The 24,175-nt window shown below is 33.6% G+C and overlaps 1 non-coding gene across 1 annotated transcript; it reads right to left on the bottom strand.

Moving 5' to 3' along the window:
- Window positions 1-18,991: 18,991 nt before the first annotated feature.
- LOC118010145 lies at window positions 18,992-19,095 on the bottom strand. Its single transcript, XR_004679139.1, has one exon. It is a non-coding gene; the product is annotated as a U6 spliceosomal RNA (small nuclear RNA).
- Window positions 19,096-24,175: the final 5,080 nt, after the last annotated feature.

The raw sequence follows: 24,175 nt of genomic DNA, 5'->3' as shown, positions 1-24,175 counted from the left end.
AGATCCAATTTATGCTTTATAAAATAAATCTATGTAAAAAGAACCCACTAGATTTCTTATGATAAAACATGTCATTTGAACAGAAATAAAGAAGAACAATAATATAAGGTGAAATAAAATTTAAGGACAAAAGCATTAAAATAGAATATTTTTGTCTTATATGCACGTTTAACCAGTGATTATTGATCACACCACCTATGAGTGGCCTTTTTATGTGGACTGAGTTTCTTTAGGAGCTCCAAGGGTAAGCATCCTAAGAAAAAGACTCAGGTAGAAACCAAGCCACTGTTGATGATCTGGCCTTGGAAGTTAGGGTCATTTATCTAGTGCATTTGTAGAGATTGTCACAGTGTTTGTCTCCTGGGTTAAGGGAAGGGAGAGTGCCGCCACCTCTTGATGGAGAAGTGGCAAAGTCCTAGAAGAGCATGTGGAAACAGAAGCATTGCTCTGGCCATTTTGGGAGTCCACAGCCTAGCCTAGTCTCACCAACTAGCAACAAATATTCACATTCTTCAGGCAAGCAAAATATACTCATTCCTTCCTCCAAGAATTCCCCAATGTGTCATTTCATTATGGCACCAGGCTGTATTGGAATTGGATGTTACCAAATAATTGGTGCTTAAGAATAGATGAAGTTTATAGATACTAAGTTTGCATACCTAGAAATCATGAGAGTCCATTCAGAAATTATTTGAATCAATAAGAAAGTACAGTAAAGTAGCAAGTTAATACATACAAAAATTATTAATACTCTTATTTACAAGAATAGCAAATTTGAAAATAAGATAAACAAATCTTTATAACAGCATATAAAATTGGTGTTAAAGATATGTTAATATTACCTGAAATAGATTGTACTGTTAGCAATATAAGTGGGCCTGGATGATTATTTGCAAAATACAATGAGAGCAAAAAGCTTAATATCTTTAATACTTGATAAACTCCTAAAAAAAATAAGATGAACACAACAAAAGAAAAAAGAGCAAAGAACATGAATAGGCACTGAGAAAAGAAAAGAAAAAAATAAATTAATGTTGGACCTACACTGCTGATCAACCTCTTCTGTTCAATACTGCTGTCCCCCTTCCTTTCACAGCTATTAATTCCTAGGAAATATCTTGTACCACCAATTCAATTTTAGCATCTGCTTCCAGAGAACCCAAACTGTGACAAGGATGTAAATGTATTTTGAGTATTGTTTTTGGAAAGAATTTTACATTCTTATACATTCTCTATATCCAAATAATTTTAAACTGGTGATTTATTCTAAAATAATAATATGAAATGCACTTTTGAACATAGGTTATATATGAAGGAGTGTTATTAGTTTATATTAAAAGTGAAAACTGATAATTGCTTGACTTAAAATTTGGCATTAATTTAAATTAATGCATTAAAAATGTGCCGGCTATACATATTTATTTATTTTAAAAGGAGATTGTCCTATAGCTTATAGTGAAAAAAGTTGGGTTACACAATAGTATTTTTTAATGAATCCAATTATTTTAACATTTATGTATTCATTTGTATTATATAACATTTATAGTTTATGGAACATTTATATATTTAATAGAATTATTTGTGTGCTTTAGATCTATGTAATCATTTATGTATGTTATATAGTTATAAAAGAATTTATAGAAAATAATACAAGAGAAAAAGACTTGAGGGGTATATCATAAAATGTTTTGGTGTTTATATCTGGTGAGGGTATGGATAACTATTATTTTCTTTGTAATTTTCTCTACTTTTGAAATTTTCTACAAGCATTATGAATTATTTTTAATGTTTGTAAAAAATATATACAAACCTATATTTAACCACCCTTTCATATTCATGTTGACCTACTTACTCTTGCTACATCTGTTCACCTGAACTTTCTTTCCCAGTCACAAATAGGAGCATATGTATATAAAAATGAATGTCTAGGTAGCAGGGCAGTCCAAGATGGCAACATAGGAAGATGTCACCTATCTTCCACAGACACACCAAATCTATAACTGTATATGGGACAATTCCCTCTGAAAAAGACCCTAAAACTGGCTGACCAAATTCTTTACCACAAACAATTTATAAAGTCCACACTGAGATGGGTAGGAGAAGTAGAGACATGGTCTCACCAAAAACACCACCTGTGGCATGGTGACACACATTGAGAGGCATCTCATAAATCTGGAGCTTCTCTCTGAGAACCACAGGGTCCATGTCCCACATTAGTCACCCTAACTCTTAGGATCTGCACTAGCGATGAGCCTCATAATGTCCAGCTTTGAAAAACAATGGGGCTAAAATTTAGGAGACCCAAAAGGCTGGAGGGAGCTGAGATACTGCTCTTAAGGGCTTGTATACATTCACTTGATGTGGGGCCCAGCACAAAAGCAGTAGTTTGAAAAGCATCTGAACTATATGTGAAGATTCATTTATTAATTTTATAGCCTCTGCTATAGAGCAGAGGCCTGTTGGGACTCTCTCAAAGGACAGAGGTGCTATAGGGTGCCATTTTGTGTCTTCTCTCAACTTTGCTAGTGCAAGCAGGTGCGTGTAGACATTGTACTTTCCTGTTTACCCAGTAAAGCTGTCATGAATGCCCTGATTCTCTGCTCTCCCCTGCCTTGCTAAAACCAGTGGGCATAAGCAGTCCACACAAGGGATGCTCCTTAATAACCTGGCTCTGTTGGATAGGGGGCTTCTGCTCTTGGGTCCCATGGGACTGTAACAACTGAAGAGACAGTTTGTGGCAGACCAGCACCACCCAGGGCACTACACACAAGACTGAACACATCCCCAGTCTTTATTTGAAAAAGGCCTATTTACTTATCCAGGAGCTTTGGCCTGAGGGTCAGGGTTCTGGTTTGCCATACACTTAGAGGCTACAGAGGTGCTCTTAGGAAATGTGAGCCAGTGGACTGCATCTTTTGCACTCACCCTCAGTCTTGCTATAGCTTGCTGGTACCTCCCAGAAAGGAACTTATACATTTGTCTAGAACTCTGACTTTTGCAACTGACACCCAGGGGATACCTCCAGATCACCTTGCCTAGAGGCCAGCAGGATTTATGACTGGGGTCCCACAGGACTATATCTATTTTCATACTTTAAAGCTGCTGCCTGAGGTTTTGGCTTCTAGTCAGCCAAAAACTAGGTGCTGACTGAGACTCCCACCCTTTGGAACACTAACAGGTCTTGGCACAACCTCAACAATTAGAACTTGTCAAGAATAAATCATGATACTTAAACAATCACAAAGATAGAGATAACCAAGAGCTAGGGCAAGATTGAACAATAAGGTTTATCTCCTACAAAAGTCCATTTCTTCAAGACTGGGAGAGGTACTTATTTCACTTCATACATAAAAACAAACACAGAAAGTCAAGCAAAATGGGGAAATAGGGGAATATGTTCCAAATGCAAGAACAAGATAAAACCTAAGAAAAAAAATTCTTAATAAAATGAAGATAAGTAATTTACCTGATAAAAAGTTCAAAGTAATGGTCCTAAAGATATTCACCGAACTTGGGAGAAAAATGGATGAACACAGTGAGAACTTCAGCAAAGAGACAGAAAATATAATAAAGTACCAACAGAAGTTGCACAGCTGAAGAATAGAATAAGTGAACTGAAAAATATACTAGAGGGTTTCAATAGCAGACTAGATGAAGCAGAAGAAAGGATCAATGATCTAGTAGAGCAGCAGAACTCACACAAACCAGGGGAAAAAAAAAAAAAGACTGCAAAATAGCAAAGGTAGCTTAAGGGCACTATGGGACAACATCAAGTGGAATAACATTTGTATCATAGGAGGAGATAGAGAAAGAGAGCCAGAAAAATTATTTGAAGAAATAATGGCTGAGAATTTCTGTTACCTGGGGAAGGAAACAGATGTTCAGTTTCAGGAAGCCCAGTGTTTCAAATAAGATAAACCTAGAGATCCACACAAAGGCACACTATAATTAAAATGTCAATAGTTAAATAGAGATTTTTTAAAGCAGAAAGAGAAAAACAACTTGTTATGTACAAGGGAACTCCTATTAGGCTGTCAGCAGATTTTTTAGCAGAAACCCTACAGGCAAGAAGAGAGTGATATGATTTATTTGAAGCACTGAAAGGAAGATACTTCAAACCAAGAATACTCTACCTGGAAAGGTTATCATTCAGAATTAAAATAAAGATAAAGAGTTTTCCAGAAAAGCAAAACCAAAAAGAGTTAAAGGTTAAAATGGCCTTGCAAAAAATGTTAAAGGGGCTCCTTTAAGCTGAAAAGTAGGGTTCTAATTAGTAACAAGAAAACATATGTAAGTGAAAATCTTTTTTTTTTTTTTTAAGATTTTATTTATTTATTTGAGACAGAGAGAATGAGAGACAGTGAGCATGAGAGGGAGGAGGGTCAGAGGGAGAAGCAGACTCCCCGCCGAGCAGGGAGCCCGATGCGGGACTCGATCCTGGGACTCCAGGATCATGACCTGAGCCGAAGGCAGTCGCTTTACCAACTGAGCCACCCAGGCGCCCTGTAAGTGAAAATCTTGATGGTAAAGGTAGATGTATAGTAAAGGTAGTGGACAAATCATTTATAGGGTTAGTATGAATGTTACAAGATAAAAGCAGTAAAAATAAGTATAACCACAATAATTAGTTAAGGAATACACAAAATAAAAAGATGACAAATGTGACATCAAAAACATAAAACGTGGGGTGGGGAGTAAAAATGTAGAATTAAAATGAATTAGAATTTAAGTTATATTAACTTAAAATAGACTCATCTGTATAGGCTGTTATATGTGAGCCCCCTGATAACCACAAAGCAAAAACCTATAGTAGTAGATACACAAAAGATAATGGCAAAGGAGGGCGCCTGGGTGGCTCAGTCGTTAAGCGTCTGCCTTCTGCTCAGGTCAGGATCCCAGGGTCCTGGGATCGAGTCCTGCATCGGGCTCCCTGCTCGGCGGGAGGCCTGCTTCTCCCTCTCCCACTCCCCCTGCTTGTGTTCCCTTTCTCGCTGTGTCTCTCTCTGTCAAATAAATAAAATCTTAAAAAAAAAAAAGATAATGGCAAAGGAATCTAAGCATAATACTAAAAGGGAAGTCAACAGAGAAAAAGGAACAGAGAGGAACTACAAAACAGCCAGAAGACAATTAACAAAATGGCAGTAAGTGCATACCTATTAATGATTATTTTAAATGTAAATGGACTAAACTCTCTAATCAAAAGATGTAGAATGACTGAATGGATGAAAAAACAAGAGCATTCAAATGCTGCCTACAAGAGACACACTTCAAATGAAAGAACTCACACAGACTGAAAGTGAAGATATGAAAAAAAATTGTTCCATGCAAAGTTAAACCAAAAGAAAGCTGGTGTACCTGTCCTTATATCAAACAAAATAGACTTTAAACGAAAGGCTCACGAAAAACAACACCCAAAATAGGCATTGCATAATGATAAAAGGGTCAATCCAACAAGAGAATAGAACATTTGTAAATATTTATGTACTCAACATAGGAGCACCTAAATATACAAAAGCAAATATTAACAGACCTAAAGGGAGAAATTAACATTTTAAGTTAAATTAATAGATTAATTAACATTAATAGATTAATGTTAATATACATTAAGTTTTGCTTTTGTATATTTAGGTGCTCCTATGTTGAGTGCATAAATATTTACAAATTAACAGCAATACAATAATAGTAAGGGACATTAATGCCTCACATCAATGAATAGATCATTAACACAGAAAATTGATAAAGAAACATTGGCCTCATCCAGCACATTACATACACACATTACATTATTTAACAACGTGCTACTGAACAATTGTGTCAATTAAGTAAACAAAGGAGAAATAAGAACAAATACCTTGAGACAAATGAAAATGGAAATATATCACAAAATCTATGGGATGTAGGAAAAATAGTTATAAGAGAAGTTCATAGTGATATAGGCCTGCTTCAGGAAATGAGAAAAATCTCAAATAAAAAATCTAACTTTACACTTAAGGGTAATTGGAAAAGAATAACAAATGAAGCCAAAGTTAGTAGAAAGTAGGAAATAACAAAGATCAGAGTGGAAATAAATGAAAGATCAGGAACAAAGTAATGATGTCCATTATCACCATTTTTATTCAATATAGTATTAAAAATCCTAGCCAGAGCAATTAGGTAAGAAAAAGAAATAAAAGGCATCAAAATTTGAAAGGAAGAAGTGAAATTGTCCCTATTTGTGGATGCCATGATTTTATATATAAAAAACCCTAAAGACTCTACTAAAAAACTCTGAGAACTAATAATCAAATTCAGTAAAGTTGCAGGATACAAAATCAATGCACAAAATCAGTTGCATTTTTATATACTGAAAGTGAACTGTCTGAAAACAAACATCTTTTTACAATTACATTAAAAAAGAAAAAAAAAGTAGGAAAAATTTAACCAAGGTTGTAAAAGACCTACACACAAAACTATCAGGCATTGATAAAAGAAACTGAAGAAAACACAAATAAATGGAAGGATATTTTGTGCTCACAGATTGAAAGAATTAATATTGTTAAAATGCCCATACTACCCAAAGTAATCTGTAGATTCAGTGCAACCCTTATCAAAATCCTAATGATATTTTTCACAGAAATAGAACAATCAATCTTAAAATTTGTATTGTATGTAACCACAAAAGACGCTGTTTAGAACAAAGTCGGAGGCATCACTCTCTCTCATTTCAAACTATATTACAAAACTACAGTAAACAAAACAGTATGATATTGGCATAAAAACAAGACATGTAGATTGATAAACTGGAGACCCCAGAAATAAACCCATGTATATGTGGCTAATTGATTTTTTAATATGCAATAAATAAACAATGGGGAAAGGATAATCTTCAACAAATACTATTGGGAAAATTGTACAGCCACATGCAGAAATGGACCACTATTTTATACCATAGACAAGAATTAACTCTACGGATTAAAGACTTGAATATAAGACCTAAAACCATAAAACTCCTAGAAAACATAGGAGGTAAGATGCTTGACATCATTTTTGTCAATGGTTTTGTAGATCTGTTGCCTAAAGCAAAGTCAACAAAAGCAAACATAAACAAGTGGGATTATATAAAACTAAAAACTTCTGCATAGCAAAAGGCACCATGAACAAAATGAGAAGGCAACCTAGTGAATACGAGAAAATATTTGCAAATCAAATATCCAAAAAGGGCTTAATATCTAAGATATGTAAAGAACTCATACAACTCAATAGAAAAAAACAAAAAACAAAAGGATTTGAATAGACATTTTTCCAAAGAAGACATAAAGATGGTCAACAGATACATGAAAAGATACTTAACATCAATAATCATCAGGGAAATGCAAGTCAAAACCATAATGAGATATTATCTCACACTTTTAAGGATAGCTATTATTTAAAAACAAAAACAAAAACAAAACAACAGCAAAAAAGCAAACAAAAACACCCAAAAGATAACAAGTGTTTGTAAAGATGTGGAAAAAAGGGAACCCTTGTGCTCTGTCGGGAATTGTATGCATCCAGTTGCATCCATTGTGGAAAACAGTATAGAAATTCTTCAAAAATATAAAAATAGAATTATCATATGAGTCAGCAGTTCACTTCTGGATATTTATGCAAAGAAAATGAGAACACTAATTCTAAAAGATATATGCACCCCTATGTTTATTCTAGCATTATTTACAATAGTCAGTAAATGGAAACAACCTGTGTCCATTAATGAATGATTAGATAAAGAAGATGTAGTGTGTGTGTGTGGGGGGGTGATATGTGTGTGTGTATATATATATATATATTATATATGTATATATGTGTATATGTGTATATATATATGTGTATATGTGTATATGTGTATATGTGTATATGCCATACATATGTGTATGGCATACAACTCAGCCATAAAAAGAGTGAAATCTTGCCATTTGCAACAACATGGATGAACCTTGAGGGTGTTATACTAAGTGAAGTAAATCAGACAGAGAAAGACAAATATCATATGATTTTATTTATATGTGAGAGTTTTATATATAAAACAAAACAGAATAGAACTCATATATACAGAAAACTACAATGGTGGTTGCTAGAGGGGAGATGGTGGTTGAGTATGCAAAATGGGTGAGGGGGTGTTAAAAGGTACAAATGTCTAGTTATAAAATAAATAAATTGTGGGAATATAATGTACAATATTATGACTATAGTCAATAATACTGTAGTGCAGGGTGCCTGGGTGGCTCAGTTGGTTAAGCGACTGCCTTCGGCTCAGGTCATGATCCTGGAGTCCCTGGATCGAGTCCCGCATCGGGCTCCCTGCCGAGCAGGGAGCCTGCTTCTGCCTCTGACCCTCCCCCCTCTCATGTGCTCTCTCTCTCTCTCATTCTCTCTGTCTCAAAAAAAAAAAAAAATCTTAAAAAAAAAATAGTAATACTGTAGTGCATATTTGAAAGTTGCCAAGAGAGTAAATCTTAAAATTTCTTAACATGAGAAAAAAACTTACAATTTTTATGGTGATGAATGTTAAGTGGACTTACTGTGATAAGCATTTCACAGTTTATATAAATATCAAATCATTACCTGAAACTAATATAATGTTGTATATCAATAATACCTCAATTAAAAAAAAGGGGAAATAGCATTCAGGCTTTAAAAGAAGAAGAAGAAAAATCTAGATAGGCAATAAAATCTTGTCTAATAAAATCCTTGGTAGGAAAAAAAAGAAAAGGAAAAAATGAATGTATAGGGTTAAAGAGAGCTAATCTAAACAAAAAGGAGATTCTGGTAAAAGTGGTTTTACACTGCTATCAGAAAGATAAGAATTTTGGTGATATACTTAATATGTGGCACAAAGTGCTGTCATTTTGATGAGTTATTACTGTATTACTATATTATTACTGTAATGCCCTCAAGATCTTAACCTCTAACTACTACCAAAGAATAAGATGATAATAATCATCTATTCTGTTCCTTCAGTGACATTAAAAAATACTGAGTGCATACTATTTTTCAAATATTGCTCCTAGAGATTCAGGTGCAGAGTAAATGTTATAGATAAGGAAGGTTCTTTCTCTTAGTCTGCTATTCTAGTAGAAAAAGACAACATGTGGCCAAATAAATAACATGCTTTGAGAAAGTGCTAAGTGCATCAAAGAACATAAAATAGTGTCCTGGGATAGAGGTTGACTGAGGGGGTATTGTGTTTGATAGGAATAACCAGGGAAGATTTTTCTGGAAAGGAAACATTTATTCATAGATCTGAAAGTTGAGAAGGAGCCAGCCATATATAGATCCTGGACCAGGCAGGGTAGACAATTAAGTTTAAAGGCTTTCTTATGGAAACAAGATCGGTGTTTTAGAGGAATACTAAGACTTATTATTATCATTATTATTATTATTATGGTTGGCCTACTATTATTTCAGGTAAGAGATTTAGCATTACTAGAAGTTTAAACATCCACCGCTATTATAATATTTAAAAAATCATAAAAACAATATATAATAAATATAAAAAACTACTGTACCATGAAATAAAGATAGTTCCTTTGAGATTATTATAAATGTATAAATTCCTCAAACAGTGACAGTGAATTAGATTTGAAAATCTTTTCAAGGGAGACAGAAGGAGAGTCTCTATTGAGAACCCATCTAAAATCCTGATTTTTAGAGTGGATTCTGAGAAGCACCAAGACTCAGAAGTTTTGTGGGGAGGGGGTTCTGTGGAGAAAGAGATTTTATGGATTTTATTTGTACCCATGGGTTAACATTCATTTCTTGTTGTGCTTAAGAGATGAGAAATTTAAATACTTTAAACAGGAAAACACTTAGATAAGTTTTATAAGCACTGCATTATAGTTAAGAAAGGCAATTTGTATATACAGCTTAGGTTAGAGTGGTTCCTTCAAGGTGCTCCCCAACACACAGGATGATGTAACTTTAAAGTAACCTCACACCTGAGCACATACATACATATCAGGACCCTTATATTTGACTTCATTAAGCCCTTTTGTCCTTGCCCTACTGCTTTCAAAAAGTAATACACCTTTATTTCACCATTTCCTCATTTCCCAAAACTTAATATTTTTCCCTTTCCGCCATCCTTGATTTTTCTCTTTTCTATTACTAACAAATAAAAGAGCCCTAAATTTCCTATTTTTATCTTCATTTCTTACTAATATAAATAAAAAAATACTGCAAGAATAATCCAAGAAAATCAAACAAAAAAAGGTACCACATAGCACTTTTAATGTAATTTGGAAAATCTCTGTTATTCCCATACAAAGGTATTCATTCATCAAATTCCTGATTCTGTTTGTATTTGAACCTTTGAAGTTTCCAAACTTATGTGATTAATTTATATAAATAATTATATTCCTTAATATAAATTAATAGTGATCATAGTGACATTTGAATGTTCTTTTTTTTTGAAATTTGAATGTTCTTAATTTGTTTAGTTTAACTCTCAAAATCTTTGTTTTGGGGAAGCAAATTAGCTTTGTCATCTTTCCATTCTGTTGTATATATATTCAGCTTCTCCAACTACTGCAGTGTTTTTCAAGGAGTAGCTAAGGCCCCCAGATATGTTTTAAGCACTAGACTAAAAGAATATAAATGTTCATTAGCTATATTTTATGAAAGAAAGAAAGAGCTTTCTAATGAGATCTTAAAATATAGTATGACTCTTTTATCGAGTTACCTTTAACATGGCAAGATTTTAAATTTAAAAATTACAAATAATTAAAGATAACCAATATATATAACAGTTCTATTATGTACCCTGAAACATTTGCATGGATAAGATATATGCTATAAATGACCAATTAATTATTTCATTTTAGAGAGGCAACTCCTCATTAAAAAGCTACCAAAAATGAAAAAGAAAGAAATATGTACTGTTTTTGATCAAGAAGTGTTTGGTGGAAATCTGGATAGATTGCATCTTATAGAGGTAATGAAAGGGTAACAAAGCAGTGAAAAACTTAGTTGTAATAAGGTAAAACCCGTGCTACTTGAAACTGTAATTTTCTGAAATAGTTTAATGTTAGAGTTTACAACACAGTTTTCAATTTAAGATTATTAATCATTAATAATTTAATGATTATTAATCATTACTTTTATATTCATGACATATCAGTTATGTTGCCAGGAAATCTATTGGCTGTAGAATTAGATACCTTTCTTTATATTAACTATATGGCAAGGTTGGTTATAATGATCTGTTGTTCTATTATTAACATTTTGCCTTGCTACTCTTTTCTATCTCTGTACATATAAATTCTTTTAAGTCACCAGAGCGTATAATGCAGAAAAGGAAAGTCAGTCAAAAATCCAGTTTCCAACTGGCACTCAGTTTTTGTAAGTGCATCCAAAAAATTCATTTTATTTGTATTATACAAGTCCATCCGCATCACTTTATTTCTAGTCTCTATTCTTTGTAGTTATGTTATTTTTAAATTTGAAAATATTTGGGGCCACTTTGTGATTTTTTTAGGTGAGATGAGTTACACAAGAGCAGTCTGGAAAAAATACCTGGGTCTGCCTTCAGTCTATGAGGAAAAGACTTTAAGAACATTTATATAAGCAATATGAACAAAGTGCTAGAGCTGCTAAAAATCTTAGAATGTTTAATATATATATGTATGTATGTATTCACACATAATTTATTGTGTATATATCATACATATTATATACCATGTATTATGTATATAATATATATTAAGGCTATGTTTATAGTTATATTTATATATGCATTCCAAATGAACAAAGGTAAAAAGTCATAGTTCAGGCATAAGATCTCAGGTGGAAAATTATATCTAGTTCTGTCCTGGATACTGTCCTTGAAGGATGTTGGTAAGTTAGTATATATTCAGATTAAGAACACTAGAAAAGAAAGGAAATACTGTGATTGTGGGCTTTTAATATATTTCAGGCATTATTCTAGATGCTTTTATATATATCACCTTACCTAAGCTTTATTAAAAAGCTGCAGTGGTGAGACACTTTTGCTTCAAAAAACCTAAAATGACTTAATTAATTTGATTAAAATCACATAACCCTATTTTACTAATTTCTACCAAGTACTTCAACAACCAATTCAGATATACTCTGGCAACTTTCGTGGTTGCTGTCGGATATATTTAGCCACCAGAATGATTCAGCAGATTATCAGACCAAACTGATGGCCCTATCTCTCAGTTTGCTAAACCTATTTGACACATTTGAAGAATGCAATATTGAGGGTTTGGGCCCTCATGTTTTTAGGGCTCTCATTATAACTAGGATTCCAAACCTGTTAATGGTGGAGTCATCTCCAGGTTGTGATCCAAATCTAATATTTGGAATTCTGGAGAACTGAGAAAAACGTAAACTGACACAGTAGAGTCTAGAACTAATAACCTGGATAGGAATAGACCCTGGAATATTTACACTGGCTGAAGAAGGAAAGTAGGTGGGAAGCACCTAGGATTCCCCTCCCCACCCTGGGTCTAATTTTCAATTGCTTTCCTGACCCAGAATTTATTCCCCTCACCCTAACCAAATGTGGCTGTGTGAATTCTACTTTCTGAGAAGATTTCTCTGTCTTATTTCCCCATACTTATCTGTTGGTTCATTTGTTCGCTTTTGATAATTTTATTTTAAATTTCTGAGGGCTGTTACTTGTTCTCTAGTTGTTGCTATAGATTATAACTTTCTATAGCTTGTTTTTTCTTTATAGCTGCATAGGCTTAAAGAAGAATTTTTTTCTCTAAATATATTAGTTTAAATTTAATAGCTGTTTAATTTTCCCTTTTTTTCTGCTTTGATTCTATTTCCTTGTAGCTTGCTTCAGTATTTGTGAAATTCATGCCTTTGTTTTATAAGAAAGGCATTATTAAAATATTGGGTGATTTTTTTTTTATTATCTCTTTATATATAAAAAAGAGGTACTACATTGATTTGTGACCTTGGACAGAATTTAGGAAATAGTTGTTCTCCTTGTAGTGTGAGTAATGGGTAGTCAGTGATTTTCATTGTAAAGGATTTTTTAGACTTTTAAAAATTTATATTAGTGATTATGGTTTTGATATATTTTGGTCAAGGTTAAAACTCATTATATGGGTGACCTCTCAAGTTTAACTGAGAATGTTTCTCTTTATTTAGGATCCTTCATTTTTTTCAGGATCTTAACATGGCTTTATTATTTCAATTTGTAAAATTTTACACACATCTAAATAAGCAGTTGCTTGGTACATGCATTATATTGGACAAGTCATTACTTTTTAGTCTCCTCTTGGATACATTGGAACAGTGTGAAAGTTTTTAAATATGTGTTTTTCCATTTGGGGCACCAGAACATTAATTCTAATACTCAGAAATGGGCCATTTCGATCCTATAGGAGTTCTATAAATTACAGAATTAATAAAAAATAACTAGAAAACACTTTGAGAGTGATTTAAACTGATAAAGAATGGATCTGTGTCTTGACTATTATTGAGAAATTGGATGAAAATATAGAACTTCTTTTAGCCAATATATACTGTGTGTATGTGATATACTATATTTTGCATTTGTGACATTCATGGACAATCAATGAGTTTAATTCCTCAGTGATCCAGGGGGTATGTAAGACACTTTGAATTCCTTTTTACCAAGCAACTGGAAAAAAACATTAGGATAATGGTTTTAATTTGGAAATTTTTATTGAGTTACTTTTATATGCTAGATATTATTCTAGAGGATGAAAATTCATTTGTGAAAATGATAAACTCTAGTCTTATACTCTTGGAACTTACATTTTATGGAGAAAGACAAGCAATAAACATATAAACAAATAATTGCATAATAACATTTCAGGTAGTGATATTTTTATGAAGAAAACCTATCTTTGTGAATGGATAAAGAAGATGTGGTATATATATACAATGGAATATTATGCAGCCATCAAAAGGAATGAGATCTCGCCATTTGCAACGACGTGGATGGAACTGGAGGGTATTATGTTGAGTGAAATAAGTCAAACAGAGAAAGACATGTATCATATGATCTCACTCATATGAGGGATTCTTAATCGCAGGAAACAAACTGAGGGTTGTTGGAGTGGGGGGTGGGGTGGGAGGGATGGGGTGACTGGGTGATAGACACTGGGGAGGGTATGTGCTCTGGTAAGCGCTGTGAATTGTGCAAGACTGTTGAATCTCAGATCTGTACCTCTGAAACAAATAATGCAATATATGTTAAGAAAAAAAAAAGAAGAAGAAGGTAGGGGGAGGGGAAGAATGAAGCGGGGGACATCGGAGGGGTGGACCAACCATGAGAGACGATGGACTCTGAAAAACAAACTGAGGGTTCTAGAGGGGAGGGGGGTGGGAGGATGGGTTAGCCTGGTGGTGGGTATTGAGGAGGGCACATTCTGCATGGAGCACTGGGTGTTATGCACAAACAATGAATCATGGAACACTTCATCTAGAACTAATGATGTAATGTATGGGGATTAACATAAGAATAAAAAAAAAGAAAAAAAAAAGAAAACCTATCTTTGTTCTGGCTTGGTCTACATTTAGCTTTCCATGTTTGTCAGATTTTCCTGATAATAGGCTGCAATTCTTGATTCTTATTTTCTACAGCAGATTGATTGCTTTTTCTATTATTGTTTACTGAGTTTGTCATTTTTGTCTACAATTCACTTGTGGTATTAACTCTTGATCATGTTAAGGATGCTTTATATCCCTATCATAGTGAGTAAAATAATAATTGTTTTGTGCATAATACCTATGGGGTTACTTTTTGATGCATCTTATCTGTCATTTTTGCTTTAATATTAAAGATTTATTTCAACTTTTTTTGCATTTTGCTTCTAAGAATAAACATTTTACATTCTTTGTACATTGAGAGGCTCTAAAACTACTTTGACCAACAATTTCACTTTTGACTGCCATATCAGATGAATATTTCTTGTCATTGGATGTAAACCTGGACACTGTAATGCTTTCTGTGTAATATCAGACTCCTCCCCATTTTGCCTGCAATAATGTAGTGCTTTTTAGTAAATTTCATATTTACTGTTTGTATGAACCACATACAAGACCAGTACAAAAACACTAATATTTTAGGATCCACAGTTATTTTATCCAGTTAACAGATAATCAGATTCTCCTGCTTTTTCTCTCGCTTAAGAAGAAATATATGTTACCTGTACGTAGACAGCATACACATATATTTGTTATAGTAGCAAATGGTTCAACAGTACAAATTCATATCCAGACATTCCTGATTCCTGATCTTCAGTCCTCCATTTACCCTTCTTATTAGCACTGTCATCAGTTTATGACGTTTGTAAATAGACTCATTCCTCTTCTATATGAATGATCACACTGCCGACAGTGCTCCGTACCATGTTAAAATACTCTAGACTAAGTAAACTTCATTAGGAAATCAACCCTGGGATGTCAGTGGTTTAACTAAATAAACTTATTTCCTGATTGCAGTTTATCCCCAATCTGTTGTTGACAGATAGGAAGTGGAGAGCCCCAGGGCTCTGCTCTATCCATTTGCTCAGTCACCTGGGCTGACAGTCTCTATCTTTCTATTTGGTAAGAAATGGGACACAGTCTCTGTCCTCCACTGCAGAGCAATCGAGTAGAAGAGGAAATCATTCATTAATGATTAAGGGCCTCAATTAAGTCACTCAGAAGCAATTAAGGTGACCTATGTCTCTTATGCTCATAGCCCTTGACTATACCTAGTCAGATGGTCCTGAAACAGCTAGAGAACTGGGCAGTATGGGCCTCCTGAAAAAAAATGTAGCCTTCACATGCCCAGAAGATAAGATATATTGGACACTAGTCTACCACTTGCATCTCAATCTTTTTTGTTTAAATATATAGAAATATATATGTTTAATATATATGTGTATGTATGTATATATATACACATGTGTACATATACACACATATGTGTATATGTATATATCTGTGTCCTGGAGCTCATTCTGTGTTAGTAAATATATCTCTGATTTTAAAGGCTAAGTAATGTCTCATTGTATGAAAATACCAAATTTTACTTACCTAGTCCTGTACTAGGTTGTTTCCAGTCTTTTGCCAGTATAAAAATGCTGTAGTGAATAGCTTTTGTGAACAAGTACAAGCATGTTACTGGGATATATTTCTGGAAATGCAATTTTTGCAGCAAATTGTATGTGCATATAAAATTTTGAAACATACATGTTATAAAACCAGTGATATTTTGGGGGCAACTGGGTGGCTCAGTCAGTTAAGTGTCTGCCTTTGGCTCAGGTTATGATCTCAGGGTCCTGAGGTTGAGGCCCAAGTGGGGCTCCCCACTCAATGGAGAGTCTGCTTCTCCCTCTCCCTCTGCACACCGCCCATGCTCTCTTTCAAATAAATAAATAAAATCTTTTTAAAAAATGGATATTTTCTTTTATATGTATTATCTGTGTCTTCAGTATATTTGTCTCCTTTTTTGATTTGTTGGAACTGATTTACATGTTTTGATTTATGAAAATTGATGTTGAGTTATTTGGTGCATAGATATTAATAACTTCTGTATCTTCATAACAAAGTGCCATCCTTTGTCACATTTCAAAGACCTGCGTTTAATTTTTGTTTTATTAAGAATGTGACCCTGTTTTCATTTTGCTGGTGGTGGTGTCCTCCTTTTTATCTCTGGATTTTGTAACTACTTTGTTTATTTTGTATACAGCATTGGTATTAAATTTTGCTTTGGAATTCAATTTAATTATTTTTTCTTTTAGTAGACAAATTGAGTCAGTTTACAGTAATTATCAAATTCAGTCTTTGTTTTACCATATGTTAGTGTTGTTTTCCCCCCTTACATAGCCTTGCAGTTTATTTCCTTTGTTTCTCCATTTATTTCTTGTTATAATTAGGAAGAATGTGATTTTTTAGTACTTTCTTTTTCAGCTATCACTTTTTAAAACACATATACTTTCATGTATTTATTTTCTGCTATGAATTTCCTACTACGACCAGTGGTAAAAGTAGTATAATTAATTTTCTCCTTTCCCTTCTTTACACATTTTGATTAATTATATTTCTTAATTGATTCTTAGTTCTAATAATTGAATTATCAATTATAAATGACATATTTTGGTACCTTAGATATAAAATTAGAGGAAATTCAGAACCCCTCTACCATCTTACACCCTTTTCTGTTGCACATCCAATTTTTATTAGTTTTATAAATTTCTATCTTGTCAGAGAATATAAAAATATATACTCTTATCAATCCATCCTAAGTTTGTTTTATTTTATGTAAGTAAATTCATAATCATATATAAACCCTCTTGCCGTATATTATCTTTTTTGTTGTTGTTAGAAATTTATCCCGTAGATTCGAAGAAAATTCTACAAAGTGGGACTCATGGGAACAGCATTCTTAAGTTTTTTCAGGATCTCAACTATCTATTTTTCTATTTATTTTCAATATTTTGTCCAAACTGGAGCACTTCAGAGTGAGAGTGGGTTGCTACTAATAACTATACCAGGACAATGGGTATCAACTCAATTGTATCTCAAGCTAATAAGGATGTATAGACATCCCACCTGATTGTCAGTGTATAATTTTAATATACACATTACAATATTCTGCAAGCTATAAATGGTAAACCTAATAAAACTCTGAGACAAAATAAGTTTTTTTGATTGTATTTTAGAAAAATGTTTCATTCCAGTATTTTATCCCCACTCTCCAACTTGAGGACTAAAATATATATACATGTTGGAACTCCATTTTCTTTCCTTCATATTTGTATTTTTTCCCCTAAATTTTTAAAATTATTCATATATTTCCATCTTATTGTTCCTGGGTTTATTATTTTTATTCTCTATCTTTCTTGTATTTTTTCACATTGTCTCATCTTATGATGCTTCCAATTTTGCCATCATTTATATTATAATTTTATTTTTTTTTCCTCTCAAACTTCCCTGAACTCTGGTAGCTCTTATTCAGTCTCTTATGCGTATCTCTTTTCAGGGCACTTGTGTTTCTGCTTTGTGCTTTCTATATAAATATATAAATGATTATTTCATATCTTCTCCCCCCCCCATTTATGGTCATTTGGATTATTCAGTCACAATTTACAGTAACATTTTTGTGATAATATTCTTCTGATACTAGTCTTTCACATTGTTTCTTTTTTTATTATTTTGGATAGTATATTTCAAATCATCTCTTCCTTTTCAAAGTAATACACATCTTTGAATCCATTGAGCTTTCCCTAGAACAGTAATTTATAGAAGGTTATTGTAGAAATCATGCCAAGTCTTGCTCTAGGCTAATTTTTTTCCCTTGTGACTTAGGAAATTATATATGAGTTTTTCACTTTTATTTTTTTAAGATTTTATTTATTTATTTGACAGAGAGAGACACAACGAGAGAGGGAACACAAGCAGGGGGAGGGGGAGAGGGAGAAACAGGCTTCCCGTGGAGCAGGGAGCCCAGTGTGGGGCTCGATCCCAGGACCCTGGGATCATGACCTGACTTGAAGGCAGACGCTTAATGACTGAGCCACCCAGGCACCCCCAAGTTTTTCACTTTTTACTTCATTCTGGACAATGGAGATAGATAGCTGTGGTTGTCTTATCCTAACTTTTGTATTTCTGTGAAATTTCTGCATTTCATTCTTATCTTTAATGTATATTTTCACTGGATATAGAAATCTTGGTTGAGAGATTTTCTTTAAAGCATTTTGTAGATGATATTCCATTATCCTCTATCTCCTTTTTTTTCTAATGAGAACAGTAATTTATATCATTGTTCTCTTATATGTAATATGTCTTTTTCTTGTCCCCTTTCACATTTTTCTCTTTATCTCTGGTTTTCCTCAGTTTGGTTGTAATGTATCCAGTGGGGTTTTCATTGTAATCATCTTGGTTGGCATTCATAGTTATTCATAAATAATTACCCTAATTGGGATAATTATTTAATTTTGTTTTTTGAACTACATTTGGAAAATATTCTTTTTTCTTTCTTTTAAATATGGAGTGCTTCATGAATTTGCATGTCCTCCTTGTACAGGGGTCATGCTAATCTTCTCTGTATCATTGCATTTAGAAAATATTCTGTTATGTATCTAATATTCTTTATTCTTTATCCCCTTTACTATTTAGATTCCAATTGCATATGTATTACATAATTTGCATACGAAGGGACAAAGCATATGAATGGATAAAGACATAACATGCAAAATGTTAGTATTGCACAAAATAGCCTTTAAGGTAAAAAACATTAATAGAAAGTAATGAAGATTAGTTCATAATAATAAAAATTTTAACTTACCAAGAACTAATAATAATTTTAAACTCTATGCACCTGAAATCATAGCCTAGGAGTATATAAATAAAAATTTTCATAAACACAGAGGAGAGAAAAATCTTAAAAACATAATGTAAAATCTTTAATATACTTCATTCAGTATGTGACAGAAAAATAGGACAAGAATACAAACAAAACATCATTATTAAACAATCCTGTTAATTTCTATTAATACTATTTTATCTTAAAGTCTATTTTTTTCTAATAATAGCATATCTACATTAGCTTTCTTTTGCTTGGTATTTACAAACTGTCTATTCATCCATTTGCTTTCAGTCATTCTGTATTCTCATATTTTATGTTTGTGTCTTGTAAACAATTTACAGTTGGACTTTTAAATCAATCTCAAATATTGCTGTTCTAATTAGTGTATTTATTTATTTAATGTCATTAGTCATGTTAGTTGTATATTCACTGATTTAATTTTTGTTTTCTATTCATTCCACCTCTTCTATTTCAATTTTTTCTCTTTTATGTTACATTTAAGATTTTTTTTTTACTTGTTTATATTTTTTAAAAATCTTGAATGTGGGCAACTGGGTGGCTCAGTTGGTTAAGCATCTGCCTTCGGCTTAGGTCATGATCACGGAGTCCCGGGATCGAGTCTCACATTGGGCTCCCTGCTCAGTGGAGAGTCTGCTTCTCCCTCTGCCCTTCACCCTGCTTGTGCTCTCTCTCTCGCTCTCTCTCAAATAAATAAGTAAAAATCTTAAAAAAAAAAATCTTGAATGTACTCTTTCATTTAGTTGTCATAGTGTAATAATGATATATAATAATACCTCTGTACTTGGTCTTTGGTCCCTCATTCCAGACACAGAGCTCCTAAAAGAATTTCCTGAGTGATAGGAGTAGCTTTTGTTAGCATAATAAGACTCTTTCAGCCATATCTGAGTTTATGCTAATAAGATGACTCTCAGTGGGCCCCTAGATAGCTTCAAGATGAGGACTGGTTGTCAGGAGAACCAACCAGGCCCTTGATCTCTGAGGAGATCACCCATGGCTAATGATTTAATCAATCATGCCTATATAATGGAACTTCCATAAAACCCCTGAAGAGTGGTATTTGGAGAGCTTCCAGGTTGGCAAGCATATTGAGGTGCACACCTGGAGGGAGGATGGGGAATTTTGTGCCTCTTTGCTTATGTGTCCCTAACCCTTTTTCTTGGATTTGGCTGTTCCTGGGTTATATTTTTTATAATAAACTGGCGATAGTGAGTAGAGTTTTCCTGAGTTCTGTGAGCTGTTATAACAAGTTACTGAACTGAGGAGGGTGTTGTGAGAGCCCCCAGTTTATACCTGATCAGTAAGAAGTAGGAGAGGCCCAGAACTTGTGATTGACATCTGAAGTTGGGGACAGTCTTGAGGGTCTGAGTCCGTAACCTGTGGCATTTGCCTTAACTCCAGTAGTTGGTGTCAGAATTTAATTGAATTGTATACACTTGATGTTCAGAGAGTTGGAGAAGTGGTTATTAGTATGGGAAAAACCCACTCATTGGTGTCAGAAATATTGTGTATAAAAACAGTTACAGAAGTTACAAAATGTGTACAAAACTAATTAAAGTCTAAAGTAAACCAAACCCTAACAATACCACTACCCCCCGGCAAAGAAAGAATTGTAAACATTTTATCTTTACTGGATCGCTCCTGTTTACTGTTATTTTTTTATGTTTTCTTTTTTTTTTCTTGTTTAATAAACCCTGGTGATACACCCGTGTGGATATGATGCTTCAGGATGTGTTGGATTGATGGTTTCCTTTTGTTTCAGCCTTACACTGTTGGTATCTCAAGTTACTTTGGGAAGTCACTTCTAAGGCTGTGTGACTTGATCAGGCCCTGGCCTCAGACATCTGTTTCCTTCTACCAGACTCCAAAACTGAAGCCAACTTCTCCTGAGTAGATATATCTTGCACTGCAACAACTACAGTGTTCCTGTGTTCTGCTGGCTTATATGGGACCTCCTTTCCCTTTTGTTTTGACATGTCCTTTACTACCTTTGCAAATTTTTTATGTTCCTAAAAAAATGTACATTTAAAATCCAGCAGTGTTCATTTTTTTTCAGTAAGAGAGGGACCTACTTTATAATGACTGCCCCCTCACTGGAATTCAGCTTCAAGAAGGAATGTTTATGATGTTTTCTAGGAAGGTCCCAGTTAATATTTTTAAGTAATAATTTAATCCATAACTTTCTCATATATGCATCAATTCCTACAATGTGGGAAAGCCCTGTCAGGCTCATCCTTCACTGTCTACATTAAGTGTCAGCTCTTCTGAGGAGGTTTTTTCAACAACAACTATGCACAACAATCAATCACTCTCCCTTCCTTCCCATCCCCCCTCTTCCCTGTGTGTGCTCCTAAGTTGTCTCCACAATTAGGTTAGTAACGTAAGAGCAGGATTCTTTTGTATTCATTTTATTTTATACATTATTTATATATATTTATTTCATTGTACACCTACAGCAACTAGAAAAGTGTACAGAATAAAAACATTCAATATCCCCTTACAATAACATTTTCTACACGAGAACATGGTTATGATGAAAACAAATAACATTTTTCAATTATATTCACTTTATGCTATAATTTATAGTGATCTGTCCTGAACATTAGAATTATACTTCTCTAGAAAAAATGAAAGGAATACTTGAAGATCAGGGGCGCCTGGGTGGCTCAATCGTTAAGCATCTGCCTTTGGCTCAGGTCATGATCCCAGGGTCCTGGGGTTGAGCCCCACATTGGGCTCCCTGCTCCGGGGGAAGCCTGCTTCTCCCTCTCCCACTCCCCCTGCTTGTGTTCCCTCTCTCACTGTGTCTCTCTCTGTCAAATAAATAAATAAAATCTTTTTTTTTTTTTAAAGATTTTTTATTTATTTATCTGAGAGAGAGAATGGGAGACAGAGAGCATGAGAGGGGGAGGATCAGAGGGAGAAGCAGACTCCCTGCCGAGCAGGGAGCCCGATGTGGGACTCGATCCCGGGACTCCAGGATCATAACCTGAGCCGAAGGCAGTTGCTTAACCAACTGAGCCACCCAGGCGCCCCTAAATAAATAAAATCTTAAAAAAAAAAAAAAAGAATACTTGAAGGTCAGCAAAAAAGCACATTAATATGGATAAAATTCCAATGTTCATTAGTTTTTTTTAAATACAAAGATTCATTTTAATTTTGCTATGAATGTATATGGTACTCAAGTATATTGCATTTAAGGTACTTCACAGTTCAACATGAAACTGTCAAGTTATTTTGGAGTTCACATCATTCTTGAAGAAGAGACAACACCTTTAATCCTATTATTTTGGCATTTCTTCTTGTCATAATAATTTCATGGTGCACCCTTATACTCTTTTCTGTGTGTGATTTCTCTCTAACTGAAACAATAGATTATAGTGTGACAAAAGAATGATTTTTTTTTTCAGTCAGGCTTCAGTTCACTTTAAAAGAAAATTGCTTTTATGCCTTCCTTACAAAGGAACCTATGATGTTTGAAGTTAAACAAAATGACCTAGTAGAAAATATGTCAGTTTAGAACTACAAGATTTGTGATTGAAGATATCATACTGAATTTTCAGAATACGATGGAAACATTGATTCAAACATCCTCCAAAAATGTCTTACCGAATTCACAAAGAAGCAATAGTGTGTATTTTTTTTAATTGATGAGATATTTTTAAAAGGAATTTATATATCTGGTTAAATTGCTTAGTAAAATGCAATGTTAATATAACTCAAGACCTTTTTACTTACTTAAGAAATGAATCCTATATTTGTATAGCTAAAGTGGAGTTATAAGTTTTGAATTGCAAATCATAAAACTGGAGAAGGTTTAATTTAAATAGAATAGAAGAGATCAGCTAGTCAGACTCTTGAATTTAAATAAGGGCCAATTGAGGCTTACTGTAGGTAGCAGAATAATAAAATAATGGCTTAAATAAAAGTTTAAGAATTAATCATCATACTTTTATTTGTTTTATTAATAGAAGTATTACAGTGTATTTACATTTCAAAAAGTTCTTGATTTAGAACCTTTTAGAAATGGAAAGACACATCTCTGACATTGGTAATAGATACTTCCTTCTATTGCAGAAACTGCACCTGTATGTTGTTTCTTTTATTTAAAATTTTATGTATCAAACATGTAGAAGAGAATAGAGAACTTGAATATGATCATCTGTATACTCAAGTTAAACTTTCTCCCCATTTATTTCAACATCTAAATATTTGGGGAATAAAACATCACAGTTTTGCTCCCCAGGGCCTTTGCATATGATTTTTTCATGTTGTGGACTGCACAACCCTAGCACGCAGCATTTACACTGAAGTCTGAGTGAAACGGTGATCTATAGATCATGCAGAACACAACCAACAGGACCTCAGTCAACCTTTCTTCCAAGAATGAGTTATTATTCTGTATTTAGACTTATATAGTTTTCAATCTTGCTTCACACATGCATCCTCACTTTATCGAAAAGGAGTTCATTAGAGGTATGAAGCAGAATTGCCTATGTTTTCTTGAAGTCAGTCTTCAGCCACTCTAATAAGATTCTTTTCTCCTACTTTCAACCCCCCATAATTAAACTTATTTAATATTTATGGATTCATGAGACAGTATTTGTATCTATCTTGAAAAAACCCACACATCTGTAATCAATTAATTTATAGCAAAGGAGCCAAGCATATACAATAGGGGAAGGACAGTTTCTTCAATAAATGGTGCTGGGAAAAGTGGACATTCACATGCAAAAGAATGAAACTAGACCACTATCTTATACCATACACAAAAATGAACTCAAAATAAATTAAAGATTGAACATAAGACCTAAACCCATTAAATTCCTAGGGGAATTA

Source organism: Mirounga leonina, unplaced genomic scaffold, assembly GCF_011800145.1.
Source record: "Mirounga leonina isolate KUSES-001 unplaced genomic scaffold, KU_Mleo_1.0 Mir_128, whole genome shotgun sequence".
Taxonomy (NCBI): Eukaryota; Metazoa; Chordata; class Mammalia; order Carnivora; family Phocidae; genus Mirounga; species Mirounga leonina.
Note: the sequence above shows the minus strand (reverse complement) of the source record. Positions and strands in the feature narration are given on the sequence as shown.